Source organism: Phyllostomus discolor, chromosome 3 (genome assembly GCF_004126475.2).
Source record: "Phyllostomus discolor isolate MPI-MPIP mPhyDis1 chromosome 3, mPhyDis1.pri.v3, whole genome shotgun sequence".
NCBI lineage: Eukaryota > Metazoa > Chordata > Mammalia > Chiroptera > Phyllostomidae > Phyllostomus > Phyllostomus discolor.
This window is the reverse complement of record NC_040905.2, coordinates 112,706,974-112,728,237: the sequence shown is the minus strand read 5'-3', so window position 1 is coordinate 112,728,237 and position 21,264 is coordinate 112,706,974. Positions and strand designations below refer to the sequence as shown.

At 39.3% G+C, this 21,264-nt stretch overlaps 1 protein-coding gene across 1 annotated transcript in view; it reads right to left on the bottom strand.

The window, feature by feature from the left end:
* Positions 1-21,264, bottom strand: part of TRAP1 (TNF receptor associated protein 1) — a 68,555-nt gene that overhangs the window by 37,118 nt on the left and 10,173 nt on the right. The window lies entirely within an intron of this gene.

Here is a 21,264-nt window from a genome sequence, read left to right as displayed (position 1 = left end):
ATGGGAAATCCCAAACCATAATAGAAGGACCAAATGTAAATTCTAGATATAAAAAATACAGTATCTGAAATTTTAAAATTAGCCAGAAGCCTATTCCAGATAGTCCCCATCGTGAAATAGGTACATGTGTAGGTCAGCACCAGCTACTGATAAAAAGTTTAACGCGAGCCCTGGCTGGCGTAGCTCAGTGGATTGAGCACGGGCTTCGAACCAAAGTGTCGCAGGTTCGATTCCCAGTCAGGGTACATTCCTGGGTTGCAGGCCATAACCCCCAGCAACCGCACATTGATGTTTCTCTCTCTCTATCTCCCTCCCTTCCCTCTCTGAAAATAAATAAAATCTTTTTAAAAAAGGAAATCACATTTTAAAAAAAGTATTTGAAGAAATAATAACTTGAAAATTTCCCCCAAAGTTAGTCAAAGACATAAGTTTACAGATTTGAAGAAGCTCAATGAACTACCAGCAGGATAATTTCAAAGAAAAACAAATAGGTACATCATAGTCAAATGGCTGAAAACCAAATAAAAGGAGAAAATCTTGGGAGCAACCAGAAAGAATAAGATATCACGTGGCAGAACAATAATTTGAACAACAGCTGCAATTTCATCAGAAATAATGGGAGGCCAGAAGACCATGGCACAACTGGGAAGTCTTTAAATAGCAAACCTGCAGTGAAAGAAATGCTCCAGTTCTTCAGGTTAAATGGAAATGATATCAGAAGAAAACTTGGACCTTCAGGAATGAATGTACAGCATCACAAATGATAATCTAGGTAAATATAAAAGTATTTTTCATTTAAAAAATATCTGAGAGGAGGGCTGGGGGGTGGGCTGGGATGGGAGTAAAAGGCAGAAAACTGTACTTGAACAATTAAAATTTTTAAAAAAGGAAAGAAGAGATAAACAAAATTTAAAAACATCTGACAGTTCACCCCAGCTGGTGTGGCTCAGTGGATTGAGTGGCAGCCTGCAAACCAAAAGGTCGCTGGTTCAGTTCCCAGTCAGGGCACATGCCTGGGTTGTGGGCCAGGTCCCCAATTGGGGGTGTGTGAGAGGCTACTGATCCACATTTCTCCCACACATCATTGATGTTTCTCTCCCTCTCTTTCCCCTTCCCCTCTCCTCTAAAAATAAATAAATAAAATATTTTAAAATAGAAAATATATATATACATAATAGTTTAAAGCAAAACTTAAAACATTCTCATGGATTTGTAATATATACATGTGATATGCATATGACAACTCTAACATAAAGAATGGGGTGAAAGGAGGAAACACACCTACAGAGTTGCAAAGTTTTTATCTTTTATATGAAGTATTATAATACTAATTCTAAATACACTGTTAAAAGTTAAGTCTGGCCCCAGCCAGTGTGGCTCCCATGGATTGAGTGTTGGCCTGCGAACCAGAGGGTCGCCAGTTCAATTCCCAGTCAGGGCACATGCCTGGGTTATGGGCTGGGCCTCCCAGTGTGGGGCATGTGAGTGACAACCAAACATTGATGTTTCTCTCCCTCTCTTTCTCCCTCCCTCCCCCCTGTCTAAAAATAAAATATTTTTTAAAATAAAATAAAAGTTAAGGCTGAACAAGCCCAGTTGGTTAGACTGTTGTCTCAATACACCAGGTTAGCACATTGTCCCAATACACCAAGTTGCAGGTTTGAACCCCCAGTCAGGGCACGTAGAAAAATCAGCCAATCAATGCGTAAATAAGTGAAACAACAAAAATCAGTGTTTCTTTATCCCCCTTCCTCTCTCTCCCTAAAATCAAAAAATAAAAATAAAGTTAAGGGATGGCGACAGGGTAGGAGGGAGCAGATTCCACTTTCCCCTACACTCGGGAGAAAAACCTAGCTCATCTACGGAGGAACAGAGCAAACAGCCAACAGTATCCCAACATATATGAAAATAAGAAACCAAAAACTGTAGTGGACACTGAAAAACCAGACAGTAAGGAGAATGCTTCAGGACAATAAGGTCCCAGGGACCAGCTCAGGGACCAGGGCGGCTGCAGCCCCAGGCCCTGCATGCACCAGGTCTGCCAGAGTCCTAGGGAGAGAGCCAGGTCAACTGCTGCCTCCGTCCCCAGCCAATCAAGGTTTAAACAGCACTGGGAGAGACCTGGTTGCTTGAAGTAGCAGAGAGGGGAATAAGGACAAAGCAGCAAATACACAGGGGCTGTGATCACCCACGGAGTCTGTGGACACAGGCTTGGGAGAGTTGAGAGTCACACAGTGACAGGCACTGACCCTGACAGTCACTGGTCTGGCTGGAGAATTGGGCTGTATGGAGAGGCAGACTTGAGTAGGAGGAATTTCTCAAAAAGACAAACTGTTTGGGATCTTCTCCTGGAACAGCCTCTCCGCCTCCTCCTCACCCAGCCAGGCAGCGATCCCGAGGTGGCGCGGAACTTTGCCGGAGGAAGGCCCTGCACACCCCCATAGCACTGGGAAGAGTGCGCACCCAAACCCGCAGGACCGTGGCAGCCTGGTGCGTGAGTGCCCCCACACCTGAGCCCACAGTGGTAACCCGGGGAAAGAGTGCTCTCAGGAAGACCTGGATCCCACACCCAAGGCGGGGAGAGGCGCCAGGCTAGCTCTGGGGAGAGTGCGCACAAGACTGGCTGAGTGCAGGTGGGGAAGGGAGAAAAGCCCTACCAATCACCCCTCAGCCTTCTACAGCAAGACCAGAAAACCAGTTTGGCCAGTTTGAAACCAAGAGGGTTGTTTTTTTTTTTAAAGTAATCTTTTATTTTTTTAATTCTTATTATTGTTTTATCTTTCAATACCTTTTTCCCTCTCTTTCCTTCTTTCTTGTTCTATTCCTTCTTCCTTTCTTTCCAATTTTATCTCTTCTTCCTCCCTTGCGTTTTTTTTTTAAATACCCATAAGTGAGACAAAAAAAACCTGGAACTGTGAAAAGACCAGAGTTGGACCCAAAGAGGGGGCATCCCAACAGTTGAGACACTGAGAGAAATTTCACTTTGCTATTACAGAGAACCTGAAAGTTATTGCATACTTGTATTGTTATTATTTTTCATTATTCTTATATCTTTTATTTTAATAGCATTTTTGTATTCCTCTTCTTTCTATATAGTCTGCTTTGCTAGGCTGGTTATAATGTATCATTTGACAGGTTTCCCCTGATCTCTCTTTCATAGTGTATTGCTAATTTACTGTCCTTCAGTTCACTTGTGTCCCATTAGCACACTACTCGAGGTCCTATACTCCCTATTCTTGTTACCCAGATCACACAGATTTGGTCATATGAGTTGCTCTAATATTATTATAAATAATAGCTGTTCCATATAATTGTAAATACTTCACAACACCCCTCCTGGATCTTAGCCCATTTCAAAGTTTCCTGAACTCTATTATTGCAGTGGTTAACTCTATTCTCTCACACACTACACCTATTTACTATCCTTTCCTCTCATCTTACCTCAGAATCTCACCTCCCACAACCTCACTGCTTTCTAGATCCAACTCACAATCCTTCCCTCCCCAACAAGAGTCTTATCTTCTTCCCATCCTTTCTAAAAAGTGGCTAGTTGGGTGGAAGATCACGGTTAACACTATACATAGCCAAAGGATCACCTATCTCTTTTCTACTGGCTGCTACTGTAAATATCACAGAATATGCTCTTGCTGTCTTAAACCATTTTGCCTTCCCCCTCCAACCAATCCAAAAAAGACTAGGTGGAAGCTGTGAATACCAAGATACCCACTGGAAGAGAAAACCCAACAACAAAGGAACCACCAACATATACAACAGAAAAAGGTGAAGGAGGTAGCAGGAACCACACTAACCTCAATCCAGGACCTATTTAGAAATACAACTAAATAATGGAGAAACTACCCAGTACAAACAACTGAACAAGAACAAGGGAGAATCCTCAAAACCTTGTACATACAAAAGAACCAACTTCAACACAACCTGCCCTCACCAGCACAACAAAATATAAGAGGTGGTGGACAGAGTGACCATAGGTTAACCAGCTGGTGGGAAGAACCCACTAAAGAAAGACCCAACAACAATCAAAACCCAAAAACAAACACAGAGCCAACTTAAATGACAGCCCAAGACCAGTGAGCTCTTGAGATCAAGGAGACTGCACCGCTGAATCTCACAGGTATTCTACCACAGAAGTTTACACCATAAACCCAGGGAGCCAGAACAGATCAATTTAAGAAGCTGAGGCTAACAAAAAGAGTCTCACAAACAATGGGAAGACAAAGAAACAATCCTCAAATGAAAGGAAAGGAGGAAGCCTGAGAAAGGATGCTAAATGAAATAGAGGCAACTCAACTATCAGACATTGAGTTCAAAGTAATGGTTATCAGGAAGCTCAATGAGCTCACAGAGAATTACCAGAGACTACAGGGACACTACAATGAACTCACTGCAAACTCTATCAACATGTAAAAGTAAACAGAAACTATCAACGAGGGCCAAGAGGAAATGAAGAATACAGTTTCTGTACTGAAGAACACAGTAGAAGGGATCAAAAGCAGGATCGATGAAACAGAAGATCAGATCAGTGAGCTAGAGGACAAAGTAGAAGAAAACACCCAGAAAGAGCAAGAAAAGGAAGAGAGTATCAGAAAGAATGAAGAGGGGTTAAAGGAAATGCAGGACAACATGAAATGTAATAATATCCATATAATAGAGATACCAGAAGGAGAAGAAGAAGAGCAAGGGATGGAAAACCTATTTGAAAAAGTAAGGAAGGAAAACTTCCCTAATTTGATGAGAGAAAAAGTCACACAAATCCAGGAAACACAGAGAGTCCCAATCAAGAGGAACCCAAAGAGGCCCACTTCAAGACACATCATAATTAAAATGGCAAAATTCCAAGACAAAGAGAGAATCTTAAAAGCAGCAAGGGAGAAACAGGAAGTAACATACAAGGGAGCCACAATAAGGCTAGCAGCTGACTTAACGGAAACACTCCAAGCCAGAAGAGAATGGCAAGAAATATTCCAAGTAATGAGAAGCAGAGGCGTGCAACCAAGACTAATTTACCCAGCAAGGCTCTCAATCAAGATAGAAGGCCAAATAAGGAGCTTCCAAGACAAAAGAAGTCTAGAAGAATACACCTCCACCAAACCAGCTCTGCAAGAGATGCTAAAGGGACTGATCTAGGAAAGGAAGGAAAAGAGTGAGACAGAGAGGAACACAGGTACGAAAATTGCAATAAAAGTACCTATCAATAATAACCTTAAACGTAAATGGATTAAATGTTCCAATCAAAAGACACAGAATAGCTGAATGGATAAGAAAGCATGACCCACACATATGCTGCCTACAAGAGACCCACCTCAGGACAAAAGACCTACACAAACTGAAAGTGAAGGGCTGGAAACAAATTTTCCAAGCAAACGAAAGGGAAAAAAAAATCTGGGGTAGCAATACTCATATCAGACAAAATAGACTTCCAAAAAAAGGGCCATAAAGAGAGACCCAGAAGATCACTTCATAATACTCAAGGGAAGAATCCACCAAGAAGACAGAAACATTGTAAATATATATGCACCCAACATAGGAGCACCCAAATACATAAAGGAAATCTTAGAGGACTTCAAGAAAGATATCAACAGCAACATAATTATAGTAGGGGATTTTAACACCCCACTGTCAAAAATGGACAGATCTTCCAAACAAAATATCAACAAAGATATTGTGGCACTGAACAATGCCCTAGATGAAATGGACTTAACTGATATATAGAGCCCTTCATCCCAAAGAAGCTAAATACACATTCTTTTCAAATGCACATATAACATTTTCAAAGATAGACCACATGATAGGACATAAAACAAGCCTCAACAAATTCAAGAAAATTGAAATTACCAAGCATTTTCTCCAACCACAAAGGACTGAAACTAGAAACCAACCCCAAGGGAAAAAACCCAAAACACTCAAAATCATGGAGATTGAATAGCATACTATTAAACAATGAATGAGTCAAGAATGAAATTAGGGAAGAAATCAAAAAGTTTCTGGAAACAAATGAAAATGAACTGACAAGAACCCCAAACTTATGGGACACAGCCAAGGCAGTCCTGAGAGGGAAGTTCACAGCGATACAGGCCCACCTAAAAAAGACAGAAACATTTCAAACAACCTAACCCTACGCCTAGAAGAACTCGAGGAACAACAATAAAGACAGCCCAGAGCAAGTAGAAGGAAGGAAATAACCAAGATCAGAGCAGAATTAAATGACATAGAGACTAAAAACACAATTCTAAGGATCAATGAATCCAGGAGCTGTTTTTTTGAAGATAAACAAAATGGACAAGCCTTTAAGCAGGCTCATCAAGAAAAAAAGGGAGAGGACCCAAATAAACACAGTCAGAAATGAAAGAGGAGAGATTACAACTGACACCACAGAAATACAAAGGACTATAAGAAATTACTATGAAGAACTGTATGCCAAAAAATTTGAAAACCTAGGTGAAATGGACAAATTTCTAGAAAAATATAATCTTCCAAAACTCAGTGAAGAAGAAGCAGAAAGTCTGAACAGACCAATAAAAGCAGATGAAATGGAAGCAGTAATCAAAAAACTCCCAATGCACAAAGCCCTGGACCAGATGGTTTCACAGGAGAATTCTACAGAGCATTTAAGGAAGAGCTAACCCCTATCCTTCACAGACTATTCCAAAAACTCCAAAATAATGGAAGACTCCCAAACTCTTTTTATGAAGCCAACATCATCCTAATCCCAAAACCAGATAAAGACACAATAAAGAAAGAAAACTTCAGGCCAATATTGCTGATGAACACAGACACTAAAATCCTCAACAAAATATTGGCAAACCGCATCCAACAATACATTAAAAAGATCATACACCATTACCAAGTGGGATTCATCCCAGGGATGCAAGGATGGTTCAATATTTGCAAATCAGTAAATGTAATACACCACATAAACAAAAGGAAAGACAAAAATCACATGATCATATCAATAGATGCAGAAAGGCATTTGATAAGGTACAGCACCCATTTACGATAAAAACACTCAGCAAAGTGGGAATGGAGGGAGCATTCCTCAACATAATAAAGGCCATATATGAGAGACCTACAGTCAACATCATACTCAATGGGCAAAAACTAAAACTTTTTCCACTAAGATCACAAACAAGACAAGGTTGTCCACTTTCACCACTTCTATTCAATCTAGTATTGGAAGTTTTAGCCACAGTGATCAGACAAGAAAAGGAAATAAAAGGCATCCAAATCAGAAATGAGGAAACAAAACTGTCATTGTTGGAAGATGACATGATTGTGTACATAGAAAATCCTATAGACTCCACCAAAAAACTGCTCAACCTAATAAATGAATTTGGCAAAACAGCGGGACACAAAGTCAATACTCAGAAATCACAGGCATTTTTGTACACCAACAATGAAACAGCAGAAGTCAAGAAAAAAAATCCCATTTGATATAGCAACAAGAAAAATAAAATACCTAGGAATAAACCTAACCAAGGAGGTAAAAGGCCTTTATGCAGAAAACTACCCAACACTGAAGAAAGAAATCAAGGAAGACACAAACAAATGGAAACATATACCGTGTTCGTGGATCAGAAAAATTAACATCATCAAAATGTCCATACTACCCAAAGCAATTTATAGATTTAGTGCAATACCTATTAAAGCACCAATGGCATATTTCACAGACATAGAACAAACACTTCAAAAATTTATATGGAACCATGAACGACCCTGAAAAGATGCTGCAATTTAGAGAAAGAAGAGCAAAGTAGGAGGGATCACAATACCTGATACCAAACTCTATTACAAGGCCACTGTAATAAAAACAGCCTGGTACTGGCATAAAAACAGGCACATAGACCAATGGAACAGAACAGAGAGCCCAGAAATAAACCCAAGTCTCTATGGTCAACTAATATTCAACAAAGGGGGCAGCAACATAAAATTGAGTAAAAATAGCCTCTTCAGCAAATGGTGTTGGGAGAGCTGGACAGCTACGTGCAAAAAAAATGAAACCCGAGCACCAACTTACACCATACACAAAAATAAATTCAAGGTGGATAGAAGATTTAAATATAAGTTATGACACCATTAAAGTTGTAGAGGGTAACATAGGCAGGAAATCTCAGATATTTCATGCAGCAACACCTTTACTCATATGTCCCCAACAGCAAGGGACATAAAGAAAAGAATAAACAAAGGGGATCTCATCAAAATAAAAAGCTTCTGTGCGGCTAAAGAAAACAGTATTAGAATAAAAAGAGAACCAGCCATATGGGAAAACATATTTGCCAATGATACCTCAGACAAGGGTTTAATCTCCAAAATATACAAAGAACTTAACACATCTCCACTCTAAGAAGACAAGCATCCCAAGTAAAAAATGGACAAAGGACTTGAACAGACACTTCTCCAAGGAGGATGCACAGAAGATCCAGAGACACATGAAAAGATGCTCAATATCGCTAGCTATCAGAGACATGCAAATTAAAACCACAATGAGATACCACTTCACACCACTCAGAATGGCCATCATAAACAAAGCAACAAACAGCAAATGTTGGAAAGGTTGTGGAGAAAAGGGGACCCTAGTGCACTGTTGGTGGGTTGCAGACTGGTATAACCACTATGGAAAACAGTATGGAATTTTCTAAGAAAACTAAAAATGGATCTGCCTTTAAACCCAGCAATTCCACTGCTAGGATTATATCCTAAGAACCCTGAAACACCAATCCAGGGGAACCTATGCACACCAGTGTACATAGCAGCACAATTCACAATAGCCAAGTGTTGGAAGCAACCTAGGTGCCCATCAGTAAATGAATGGATCAAAAAACTATGGTATATTTACACAATGGAATTCTATGTAGCAGAAAGAAAGAAGGAGCTCCTACCATTTGCCACAACATGGATAGAGCTGGAAAGCATTATGCTAAGCAAAATAAGCCAGGCGGTAAAAGACAAATACCATATGATCCCACCTTTAACTAGGAACCTAAACAAACAAAACAAGCAAGCAAAATATAACCAAAGACACTGAAATAGAGAAGAGGCTGACAACGACTAGAGAGAAGAGGGGAGGGAATTTCAGGGGAAAAGGGGAAGGGTATTTCAGGGGAAAAGGGGAAGGGTTTACAGGAATATGTATGAAGGACACATGGACAAAAACTAGGGGGAATGGAAATGGAAGGAAGGTGGCGAGCACTTGGGGGGTGGGCTGGGCTGGGAGTAAAAGACAGAAAATTGTACTTGAACAATTAAAATAAAAAAATAATAAATAAATAAAGTAAGTAAGTAAGGGTGAACATTGCATTCACTAGAATAACCACTTAAAAATTATGTAAAGAGGTAAAGCTGAAATAGCATTAAATAAACTTACATGGAATTCTAAAAAATTTACTTGATCCAAAAGAAGGCAACAAAGGAAGAAGAAAGGGGAAAAATGAGAAGGAACAAACAAATAGTAGAGTTAAACCCAACTCTATCAATAATTACATTTTATGTTAATGGACTAATTGCCAATTGTAAGGCAAAGACTGTCAGAATTGCTAAAGCAAGACCTAATTACCATATTTTGTCATGTATAATGTGCTTCTGTGTATAATGTGAGCCCATATTTTTGACCCAAACTTTCAGGAAAAAAATTTTTGTTTTAATTTTTCAATTCAATTTTTAATTTATATATAAAACTGATTATCATATTCTAGGGTATTATTTTGCATACAGATATTGTTATTGCTTTCTAGAAGTACTTTTAACACATAAGCATAAATTAAAGAATTAAAAACATTTATATAGATACAGAATTAGTACTACCCATGTATAATGTGTATCCTTATTTTTCCCTCAAAAATTTGGGCAAAAAAGTACACATTATCCATAGCACAATACGGTATATTATGTCTAAAAAACAATTACTTTAAATGTAAAAACATAGATACACCGAAATTAAAGAGATAGAAAAGACATACCATGCAAAAAGAAGTATAGCAAGGCTGGAGTAACTACATTAATAACAGACAAAACAGATGTAAAAATAAAAAGTATTACCAGGAAAAAAAAAGAATATTTCAGAATAAAAAAGGGCCCTGGCTGGTGTGGCTCAATGGATTGAGTGCTGGCCTGAGAACAAAAGGGTTACCAGTTCGATTCCAAGTCAGGACACATGCCTGGGTTGTGGGCCAGGTAGGTCCCTAGTAGGGGGCACATGAGTAGCCCCTTCCCTTCTCTCTAAAAATAACTCAATAAAATATAAAAAAAAAATCACAATAAAAAAAGATACAATTCATCAGGAACACTAAATCACAAATGTCTGTGCCTAATAAAAGAGCTTCAAAATATATGAAGTTAAAACTGAAAGAATTAAAAAGCAATTCCACAATCATAGAGATTTTAATATCCCTCTCTCAGCAATTAACAGAACTAGACCAAAAAAAATAAAATAAATCAAGACACAGATCATCTGAACTACTGTATGAAACACTCTGACTTAATAGATATTTATAGAATATCCCCAACAACTGCAAAAATACAGTTCTTGAAAAAAATACATTTTTTCAAGTGCACATGTTACAGCCACTAGAAAAGACCATGAAGTGGGCCACAATTTTCAATAAATTTAAAAGGACTGAAACCATACAGAGTAAGAGCTCTGGATAGAACAGAATTAAGTTAGAATCAATAATAATAAAACATCTACAAAAACCTCAAGGATCTGGAAATAAACATATTGTAAATAATCCATGGGGCAGAGAAGAAATCACAAGGGAAATTAGATAATATATTTCACACTAAATGATAATGAAAATACAATTATGAAAAGTTGTGAAATACACCTAGAGAATCATGTAGCAGGAAACTTATAACTTTAAATGCTTATGTTAGAAACAAAGCCTAAAAATCAATGAGCTGTGGTTTCACCTCAGAAAAAACAAGCACAAAGTTGCCCTGACTGGGTAGTTCAGTTGGTTAAAGAATTGTCCCCATCTACCAAGATTGTGGGTTCAATCCCCAGTCAGGGCACATACAAGAGGCAAGCAATGAATGGATGAATGGGTGGAACAACAAGTCAATGTTTCTCTTTCTCTCTCTGAAATTAATTAAAAAAAAACAAAAGGCAAAAAGTCTACCCAAAGAAAGTGAAAGGGAGGATATAACAAAGAACAGAAATCAATGAAATAGAAAATGATTAGAAGAGGCAATGGGAAAATTAATAAAATCAAAGTTGATTCTTCAAAAAGATCAACAAAACTGGTAACGCTAGACTGATGAAGAAAAATGAGAATACCAGTTACCGACATCAGCAGTTACCGACTCATTACAAATTCCAAAGACATTAGAAGGATAGTAAGCAAACATTATGAACAAATGTATGCCAAGAAAGTTGACAATTTAGATGAACTATGGGCAAATTTCTTAGAAAAAAAAATCTACCCAGAGCGACAGAGTGACAGAGCGACAGAGGATGAGACAGAAATTCTGAATTGCTTTATATCTAATAAAGAAATTCAGTGTTTTCAAAAATATTTCCACAAATAAAATTCAAGGCCCAGAATTTTTACTAGTGAATTCTATGAAACATGCAAGGAAGAAATAACACCAATCTGAAACACTTTCACAAAATAGATAAAGAGGTAGTATTTCCCTACAAGTTTTATAAGAACGGCATAGTCCTAAGTCAAAACCTGATAGAGACATCACACACACACACACACACACACACACAATATAATAATAGACTAACATCCCTCATAAACACGGACATGGAGGTTCTGAATACAGTATTAGCAAGTCAACTCCAGCAATATGTAAAAACGATACTATATCATGACCAATCCAAGTTTATCCTAGGGATGCAAGGCTGGTTAGCACTAGACAATCAATCAACATAATTAACTCTACTATGCAAAAGTAGATAGATAAATAGATAAATGGATAGACAGACAGATAGATAGAAAGACAGACAGACAGAATTAATTAACAGCAAAAGAAATGGCACCAATGGGCTCAGCACGAAGGCACAAATGAGAGCATGGTGCTACAGACAACAGCAAGGGCAGGCCCATCTGCAGGAGGGAGGAGCTGCTACTATATTCTCAGAGACTGCTGCCACTGTCAAATGTAGTCCAAGACTCTTAGAACTTTTAATGTTTCAAAAGAATTAAGAAACTCAAATATTTATGTAAAATCTGACGTTAAATGTTTGCAATTACTTTCTTTAAGTGTTTGCACCTTGCTCTGGCTGGGTAGCTCAGTTGGTTAAAGCACTGTCCTGATGAATCAATGTTGTAGGTTTGATTCCGAGTCAGAGCACACAGAAGAAGCAACCAATGAATGCATAAATAAGTGGAACAACAAAATCAATGTTTCTCACTCTCTCTCAAATCAGTAAATTAACATGAAAGGAAGGGAAGGAAGGAAAGGAAGGGATGGAAGGGAAGGAAGAAAGAAAGCAAGAAAGAAAGAGAGAAAGAAAGAAGAGAAGGAAGGAAGGAAGGGAGGGAGGGAGGGAAGGAGGGGGAGGGAGGGGGAGGGAGGGGAAAAAAGGAAGGAAGGAAGGATGGAGGGAAGGAGAGGAGAGAAGGAAGGAAGGGGGAGAGAACCAGACACCAACACAAGAGTGAAACAGTGAAGACAAGAGTGAAATATATTCTCCCACAAACTGGGAGAATATATTTGTAACAATTATTAATTATTAATTGCAAAGGGTTAATTCATTAAAAATTAATATCCATAAAGAACATGTATAAAATAAAAAATCAATCCAAAAGAAAAAATGAGGGCAAAAGACATGAATAGCATTTCATAGAAAAGGAAACAAATGTCCAATAACTATGAAAAAGACATGTTCAATTTCATTATTAATCCATTAAAATCACAAGTAAAACATCATTTTATACCCATCGAATTGACAAACATTTAAAACATCTGGAAATCCTAAGCATCAGCAAGGATATGGTGCAGTGGGAACTCTTGCACAGTCTTGGTGGAATGTAAATCAGGACCTACCTTGAAAAACAGTCACCCTAAACCCAGCAATTCCACTCTTAGTTACCTACGCGAGTCAAGCACCTGCATCTGTGAAGCAGGATGCTTGTACAATGAAGTTCACAGCTGCCTCATTTAGAAAAGTCCCACACTAGAAACAACCCAATGTCTGTGTCTGGGATGGAGGAGTAAGCATCAGTATATTTGTACAATGAAATATCAGAAAACAATGACATGAATAAACTGTACAGATAATACTGTTTCATTCAACTGCATAGTTTATGTACTGTCTAGTGTATATCTTATAATCAAACATACACAGACACAAGATACCACTTAACACTCCCAGGCTTACAGAGATTAAAAAGTCCTAAGAACACCAAGTACTGGATGCGCGTGTGAAGCAATGGGGACTTTCATCATCTGTTGGTGGAGTGTACAGTGATACAACTCTTCTAAGAAATTAATTTTGCATTATTTAGTAAGTTGGAACATAACAAATGAGCTAACAATTACACTTAGGAATATGTCAGGAATTATAAAGAAATGAAGGTATATTAACACAGCAGGATGAATAGGAAAAATAATAAACTACACTATTAGCATGGAGAAAACTAAAAGCATAATGATCCAAGAAAGCAAAGTCCCAGCACAATACACACACGTGACTTCAACACAGTCTGTGTGTGTGTGTACACACACACAGTGTGGGGCAGAAGTGGCGAACAGCTCATTCTTGTATTATTACTTATTAATTATTGTATTATTTTCCAATGAACTGTAAACTTACCTTTGCCCTACTCTGTATGTCCAATAATAGAAAGAAAAACAAGGGAATAAAACCCAGAAAATTCATGTCAGTTGCTGCCTCTGGGAGAGACTGACAGGGCTGCATCCGGGAGGAGAAACGGGGCTTGTGAGGGACTGGTCATTTCTATTTAAGTTGGGTAATGCATATTCATTTTATGCTTCTTTTAAAAACTGCACATACATATTATATGCATTCCTTTTTAAGTGGAAGTGGGGGTGCTGCCCTGATGGGTGTGGCTCAGTTGGTTGGGCACTTTTCCCACAAAGCAAAACGTCGCAGGTTTGATTCCCAGTTGCAGGTTCATTCTCCAGTCGGGGCATGATGGAGAGACAACCAATCAATGTTACTTACTCACATGATTGTTTCTCTCCCTCTCTTTCTCCTTTCCTCCTTCCCCTCTCTCTTAAAAAAAAAAAAAAAAAAAAGAAAAAGAAAAAGGGAGGAAGGTAAAGTAAAAGAAAATAAAGTTGGGGTGGGGGCCAGGCTGCCACCTTCAACCTTTCTGAGTCACTTGAATTTGTAAAAATAAGAGATGTACACACAGTCTGTCAGAACCTAGCCTGACATAAACTGAGGAATTCCCTGCAGTGTCCCCTATTGGGACATAACATGGCTGGGGGGTTGGATCTCCTTACAGCTAACCTGGAATAGTAGGTAAGTTCAAGTTGTAGCCAGGCAGCTCCAGGAAGAGGGCAGGGCCTGGGAGGCCCAGCACAACTCAATCAACATTCCCTCATCTCAGGCCCCTTTGTAGTATAGGGAACCTATCCACGTGGCAGTGGAGAATGTAGCCCAGTCCCTGATTCAGAAAACCGGCGGGGAGCGAGTCGGCACACAGGAACCGAGCCCACAGATCAGTTTTCCCATGGGGAATCAGGCCTGCATTGTACCTAGGCTGCTTTGAGGCTTGCTTTTTGCTAAGATTCCCTCACCTTGAATTGAGCCAGCAAATGTTTACTATATATATTTAAAGTAAATTCCTAACATCTGTGCTAAACCTCCCAAGTATGGAGTGTAACCAGTTCAACCACTTTTCCCCTTACATTTGCAAATATCTTTTTTCTTTGAAGAAATTAGCAACTTCCTCCCCTTTGTTTTCTGTAAAAGGTAACCACCTAAGGCGAACCTGTGCACAGTAAATGAGGACCATCCTCAATGTAATGTGCCCAGAAAAGCAATAAAAGCCTGTCCGGGCAGGGGTTGGGGCCCTCTCTCACTCAGAGAGTGGCCATGCTGTGTCCCTTTTTCTCCACAGGACTTCTGCAGTCCATGTGAATGTTTGTCGCAGCCACAACACACAGACCCTGCTGACCAGAGTCCTCATCACCTTTGGGCACTGTGCTCCAGTTCGTACCATAGTTAATCCTCACCAGCTCAGATAAAGGGAGAGATGTGAACAGAGTTGCTCCTTTCAGGAGCAACTTTCAGGCAGTGCTTCTGGTGACCCTGAGGAGAACCAACCAGGTCAGCAGGAAACAACCAGAGCCCAATGGAAGGCAATTTGGCCAAATCCATCAAGGTTACAAAATGCATATATAACCTTTTAATCTGGAAATTTCTTTTAAGGACTTCATTCTATGGTACACCTGAACCAGCAGGGGAAACCACCTAAATGTCTGTCTGCAGAGGACTAGCAAATAAGCCACAGTACCTCCCAACAAGCAACCACTACTATGTAGCTATTAAAAACAAACAAGCAAAAGAACAAAGAAACTCTATATGCCAATACAGCAAGTTCTCCCAGATCTAGTAAATAACTAAGAGAATACAGAAAAACACATATCCTTGTAGAAGATGCATATCTGTACTATAAACACTGACAGGATATACAGGCAACTAATAATGATGACCTACGAAGATGGGGGAGGGAATGTAGAAGGGGACGGAAGTGACAGAAAGACTTCTCAATGGATAACCAAAGAAATAATTAATCAAAACAATAATTAAACTCTTGAAAAAAAGTAGCTATCATGAAAGTGCCTCTTCTCATCATCAATGTCAGGGGTCACATGAAGGCCCACAGAGACACACCAGATGAGGATCCAGTATATGAGTCCCTTCAGGACTTAATGACCAGGCTGAGGGTCATCAGTAGAGGATTAGTAAGTTATATATATATATATATATATATATATATATATATATATATATATAGTCTGTCCAGAAAAAGTCCAACATTGTTAATATAAAAAGAACAGTTCACGCAACAGTGATATAACTTAGCAGCCAAGGAGAGTGGACTGGAATGCACATGAGTGAATAATGACAAGTTCACTGTACTAATCAGTGGGGGCATAGACACCATGAGTGAGCATGTGTACTGCGTGGCTGTCACATTAAAAATGACTGAGTAGAGCAACAAATCTGCATCAAATTTAGGTGAAGGTTGAACATTCCTCCGAGGGAACTATTGGGATGATTCAAAAGATCACAGCTGTGGGCAACTGGTGATTGGCAGCTTCTTCACTATAACGTGCTGCTCATGCACCACATCTCATGCAGAGCTTTTTGGCAAAACATCAAATCACCCAAGTGATTCAGCCTCCCTAACAACCTAGATTTGGTGCCCTGTGACTTCTGGCTTTTCCCAAAACTAAAATCACCTTTGGAAAGGAAAAAGATTTCACATCATCAATGAGATTCAGGAAAATATGACAGGGAAGCTGATGGTGACTAGGAGAACTGTGTGAGGTCCCAGGGTGCCTACTTTGAAGGGGACTGAGGTATCATTGTCCTATATACAATGTGTCTTGAATCTTGTACCTTCTTAAATAAATGTCTCTATTTTTCACATGGCTGGATACCTTTTGGATAGACCATGTATATAATGAAATACTCTGACACAGAAAAATGAGGCAGCTCTGTGTGAAGTGTCCTGATGCTGAATTATCTGTAAGCTATATTAAGGGAAAAAACTGGTCCAGAACAGTGGTTTGCATTTGCTATCATGATGTTTAAATATATATCTACATGTGTACACACATACACATAAATTCTCATATGCCAAGCATCTGTGAGATAACACCCAAGAAAGTAGCTAAGAGGACTGCCACCAGGGGGAAGCTGGAGTGTGAGGGTAGCAGTCAGATGTGCTTTTCACTGCACACACCTTTGTGTCTTTTGAATTTTTGTGCTACGTATACCAATAAGCTATTTACAAAATAACCTATTTATCTCTCTCTAAAATCAATACATAAAAATAACTTATAAATAACCTATTTATAAAAATTACCCAGTTACAGACAGGTTCCCATTAAGATGGTGGCACAGGTAAATGTGGTACTCCAATCCTCCCACAACACACCAAGATTACAACTAAACTACAAACCATCATTCAGAATCACCTGAAAGCTAACTGAACAGAAGTCCTACAGCTAAGGATATAAAGAAGCTATGTCAAGAGTGGTAGGAGGGTAGAGATGCAGAACAGATTGGTCCCCAACCAACCTGTGTCAGATAAAAATAAGGAGGGTTATCTTTCCTGCAGAGATCCCACCTGAGGAGTGAAGGGTCTCAGCCCCACACCAGGCCCCCCAGCACAGTATCCCAGTACTGGCAGAGAAGTCCCCGTAACTTCTAGCTGCAAAAACCAATGGAGATTGTAGTAGAGTGAGATGGAGGGGCTGCAGAAGTCTCAGGTTTCCTCTAGAAAGGGTCCACACACAGACTTACTTGGACTTACTTGCTCTGAGCTCCAGCACTAGAGTAGCAGCTCAAAAGGCACCAGAGACATATGGGGAAGAACTAAATTGTCTGCATCAGAAAGAGAGCCGAAGGGGCAGACCTCTCGCAGAGAGAAGTGCTGGCAGAAGCCATTGTTCCTTTTCTGAGCCCTCCCCACCAACAGAGCTGGCAGGTGTTGTATTTAAGCCTCCATCAACCTGGCTAACTCTGTTCACCATACCCTAGTAATTCCCTGAGACCCTGCCCCACCTAACCTGCCAGCCCTTTTCCACACAAAGGGCTTGTCTTGGCTTATGCTTCAGATTCTCCTAAAATCTCTCAAAGAAACAATGGCCAGCCTTGGCATGCCCCATTTCTCATACTAAGTGGCCCCAGGCCCAGCATTAGTGGCAGGTGGCCTTAGTTTGCAGCTTCGCCTCTCCTGGGTACCTTCAAGCCCAGCACAAATAACAGCCATCTGCAGAGCACTTTGTAGCTTATGCCAGGTGGCCCCAGGCAAGGCACAGGTTATGGCTGACCTTGGTCTAAACCTCCTGGGTGGTTCCAGAGCCAGCACACCTAGTGGACAGCTTCAGACCTTCTCAAAGCAACACCCAATCACCTCCACAAGCAACACACTCAATGGGCAAGTGAGTGGGCACAAGAGCCCCACTGAAGTAAGTCCTGCTCTGTGGGGTTGGCCACTGTACAGCTGATCATCCATGGTGATCACAGCCAGTCCTCAAAGCCAGTCCATGTAACCTAGAGGGAAAATCCCTTCCCCTGATACGCCAACAGCAATCAAGGCTAAACTACAACAGGAGGGTGCCAGGTCAGGGTGGAAAAAAAGATAAAACTATGAATAATGGTGCACCTGGAGCGCACAGGTCCACTGACCAGAGAGACTGAGCCACTGGGCCCTACAGGACACCTACTACATAAGGCCACTCTACCAAGACCAGAAGACATAGAAGCTCTACCAAATACACATAAACAAATACTGAGAGGCAGCCAAAATGAGGAGAATGTGTCCCAAATAAAAGTACAGAAAACACTCCAGAAAAAGAACTAAACAAAATGGGACAAACAATCTACCAGATGCACAGAGCACTGGTTAGAAGGATTATCAATGAACTTAGGGGAAGAGTAGATGGACTTAGAGAAAACTTCAACAGAAAGACAGGAAACATAAAAAGCAGAAAACAAAAAAAGAACCAGTCAGAAATAAAGACTACATTAACAGAAATGAAGAATACATTACAGGAAATCAACAGTGGAGTAGACGAAGCAGATCAAATAATCAATTTAGAAAATAAGGAAGCAGAAAACACCTAACCAGAACAGCAAAAAGTAAAAAGAATCCCACCAAAATGAAGACAGCATAAAGAGCCTGTGCAACAACTTCAAGCGTACCAACATTCGCATACTGGGGGGGGGGGGGGGGGGGGGGGGGGGGGGGCTGAAAGGAGAAGAGAGAGTCAAGGGAATTGAAAACCTATTTGAAAAGATAATGACAGAAAACTTCTCTAACCTGGTAAAGGACACAGATACAGAAGTCCCGGAAGTGCAGAGTCCTAAACAAGATTAACCCAAAGAAGCCCACACTGAGATACATCATAATTAAAATGCAAAAGGTTAAAAACAAAGACTCTTAAAAGTAGCAAGAGAAAAGTAGTTACCTACAAGAGAGTTCCCATAAGACTGCCAACTAATTTCTCAACAGAAACTTTTCAATCCAGAAGAGATTAGCTAGAAATATTCAAAGTGATGAAAACCAACGACCTATAACTAAGATTACTCTACCCAGAAAAACTGTCATTTAGAATGAAAGGACAAATAAAGAGCTTCCCAGACAAGAAAAAGCTAAAGGAGCTCATCACCACCTAACTAATATTACAAGAAATGTCAAAGGATCTTCTGTAAGGAGAAGAAAAAAAAGATTAAAAATGTGAATAATGATGCTCTGGCTGGTGTGGCTCAATGGATTGAGCACTGGACTGCAAACCAAAGGGTCATGGGTTCGATTCCCAGTCAGGGCACATGCCTGGGTTGTGGGCCCAGCTGGGGGTGGGCAAGTGGCAACCACACAATGATGTTTCTCTCCCTCTCTTTCTCCTTCCTTTTCCATCTCTTTAAAAATAAATAAATAAAATCTTTAAAAATATATATGAATAATGGCAATAAATACATATGTATCAACAATTACTTTAAATGCAAATGAATTAAATGCACTAATCAAAAGATATGGAGGCTGAATGGATAACAAAACAAGGCCCTTATGTATGTTGTCTACCAGAAACTCACTTCAGACTGAAAGACACACAGACTGAAAGTGAAGTGATAGAAAAAGATATTTCATGAAAATGAAAACAAACAAATAAAAAGCTGGGGTAGCCATACTTGTACCACATACAATAGACCTTAATAATAAGAGACAAAGAAGAACCCAGCAATTCCACTTCTGGGTATTCACCCAAAGAAATTCAAAAACCTAAATTGAAAAGACATATACATACATACGTTCACTGCAGCATTATTTACAATAGCCAAGATATGGAAGCAACCTAAATGTCCATCAAAAGATGAATGGGCAGAGAAGTGGTGCATATGTATAATGGACTATGACTCAGCCATAAAAAAGAATGAAATCTTGCCATCTGCAACAACATGGATGGACCTGGAAGCTCTTGTGCTGAGTGAAGTCAGTCAGACAAAGGGGCAAATGCCATATGATTTCACGAATATGTGGACTCTAAAACACAAAAACGAACAAGTAGAACAAAAACAAACTCAGATATAAAGGACATTTTAACAGTTATCAGGCTGGTTGGGGGGATGGGTGGAAAAGATGAAGGGATTAAGAAGTACTATGGGTAGTTACAGAATAGTCACAAGGGCCCCGGCTGGTGTGGCTCAGTGGACTGAGTGTGGGCCTGCGAACCAAAGGGTTGCTGATTCAATCCCAGTCTAGGGCACATGCTTGAGTTAAGAGCCAGGTCCCCAGTAGGGAGTGTGCAAGAGGCAACTACACATTGATATTTCTCTCCCTCTCTTTCTCCCTCCCTTCCCCTCTAAAAAATAAATAAAATCTTAAAAAAATAAAAAGAATAGTCATGAGGATGTGAAGTACAGCACAAAGAATGGTCAATAACATCATAACTATTATGCCAGGTGGGTACCTGAAATATTGGGCAGAACACTGTCTGAAGACTAGGACCATCTAACCACTATGCTGTACACCAAAAATAATACAAATAATATTGAATGTAAACTGTAATTGAAAAACTACATTTAAAAAAAACTACTCAATTACAAAGCACACACTAAAAAAATTTACTAGGGAAATAAAATACATTTACAAAGGGATATAAAAAGCCTGGGAAAATGTCCCTGAATAGGAAGAATAATATCTAAAAATATAAATTCTCTTAATTAGTCTTATATTTTTAACATAATCCCAATGAAAACTCAAACGGGCTTTTTAAAAAGCTATTCGAGTTAATCCTAAAATTCATATGGAGAAATAAATGTTTATAACTAGTCAAGAAATTTTTTAAACATGAGGAAATGTATTAAATATTAAAGCACATTAATTTAAAGCTACAGTGTTAAAACTGATTTCTTCCCTCACTTAATAAATCAAACAAATTTCCAGAAAGACTTAAAAGTAAAAATAAAAGCTTTAGCTGGAATAAAACAAGTAATATTTTAAAAACAGCTTTATTGAGATATAACTCACCTAGAGTATACAAGTAAACAGTTTTTAATGTATTTACAAAGTTGTGTAACTGTCAGCAACATCT